Source organism: Portunus trituberculatus, chromosome 11 (genome assembly GCF_017591435.1).
Source record: "Portunus trituberculatus isolate SZX2019 chromosome 11, ASM1759143v1, whole genome shotgun sequence".
NCBI classification, from domain to species: domain Eukaryota; kingdom Metazoa; phylum Arthropoda; class Malacostraca; order Decapoda; family Portunidae; genus Portunus; species Portunus trituberculatus.
In genome coordinates, this window is record NC_059265.1 from 5,332,283 (window position 1) to 5,334,210 (window position 1,928).

Genomic DNA, 1,928 nt, shown 5'->3' on the forward strand with positions numbered 1-1,928 from the left:
CCAAGGAAAGGAAGAAAGAAAGTCACCCATTTTCACTTCAGTAATTGCTCCATCTGTCTTAATACTGAGACCAAATTTTGCTCTTGTCATTCTCTTTATATGTATGTTTTTTTTATTATTCTTTTTATATTTTATTTTTCTGTTCTATACTTTCATGTTCTATTTTTTTATATTAATTTTTTATATTTCATTTTTTTCCGTATTTTCTATTTGCATCTTTCTTTTTTTTCCATTTTCCATTTTTCATACTACATATTTTCAGATTCACTTACATATTTCTTCACTTTTTCCCTCTTTCCTTCTTCTTTATTTACTTTTTCTTTCTCTTTCTCATCTTTTCGCTCAGACTTTCCAAATATTTCTCTATTCTCGACTCTTCTTATTTTCTCTTATTTCCTCTTTCTAAAATATTCCTCCTCCTCCTCCTCCTCCTCCTCCTCCTTCTCTTCTCGCCCAACTCCTTATAATGCTCGTCCTTCCCCTCCTCCTTCTCCTCCTCCTCATCTTCTTCGTCATTTCTCATGTTTATTTTTTCCTTGACTTTCTCTTAATCTCTTCCTCTTCCTTCCTGTCCTGCATGTCTCCTTCTTCTGCTTCCTTCTCCTCCATCTTATTTTCTTTCTTCTTCACTTCCCTCGATCCTGCTCTTGTTCTTCTTGTTCTTGTTCTTTTTCTTGTTCTTGTTCTTCTTGTTCTTCTTCTTCTTCTTCTTCTTCTTCTTCTTCCTCCTCCTCCTCCTCCCACGTGAAAATCGGAGCGCGTTAAGTCAGTTCCATGAGGTTCTTCATTCCGTCACGCCTTTCCTCTCTTACTCACTCCTCTTACTCATCCCTCACTCCCTCACTCACTCCCTTTCCTCACTCATGTCTCTCGTTTCTCGCATATCTCTCTCACTATCTTATTCTCCTTTTCCAACCCTGCCTCATCCTTTATTCCTCTCCCTCACTCCCTCCCTTTCTTTCTATCTCCTCTGTAGATTGATGCCTCTCACTCACTCACTCACTCTCTCTCTCTTTGTCTCTCATTCGCCTATTCACTTACTCATGATTTTACGTAAGTCTCTCTCTCTCTCTCTCTCTCTCTCTCTCTCTCTCTCTCTCTCTCTCTCTCTCTCTCTCTCTCTCTCTCTCTCTCTCTCTCTCTCTCTCTCTCTCTCTCTCTCTCTCTCTCTCTCTCTCTCTCTCTCTCTCTCTCTCTCTCTCTCTCTCAGCTTCTAATATCATCACCACTATCATCACAACCACAGCCACCGCCAACATTAACATCACCGTCACCACCACCATCACATCACCATCGCTATCACATCACCACCGCCATCACATCTCTCCTGACACACACGCGTCTTTTCAATGTACAATTTTATCCATCTGGTGACAGCTTACCCTCCAGCAAGCCCAGTACCTATTACACCTTAGAAGGAGGAGGAGGAGGAGGAGGAGGAGGAGGAATATTTTAAGATACATATTAATCTATTCAGTTATACAATTATCACTCATAAGAAAAACAAAAATTCATATTCATAACATTGTGTGTGTGTGTGTGTGTGTGTGTGTGTGTGTGTGTGTGTGTGTGTGTGTGTGTGTGTGTGTGTGTGTGTGTGTGTGTGTGTGAGAGAGAGAGAGAGAGAGAGAGAGAGAGAGAGAGAGAGAGAGAGAGAGAGAGAGAGAGAGAGAGAGAGAGAGAGAGAGAGAGAGAGAGAGAGAGAGAGAGAGAGAGAGAGAGAGAGAGAGAGAGAGAGAGAGAGAGAGAGACGTGGGGGTTGGTCAAGACAGTGCTACACCGCCGGAGTTTCGACTACTACCTTGTGTGGCCTGACGGAGACCAAGCGAGTATATAAGAGCGAGAATCTCTACGTTATAAGCTTCCTTTGAGTGCTTAGCGTGCGTGGCTCTAGCGCTGGAGGGAAGGAAGAAGGAAGGAAGGAGGAG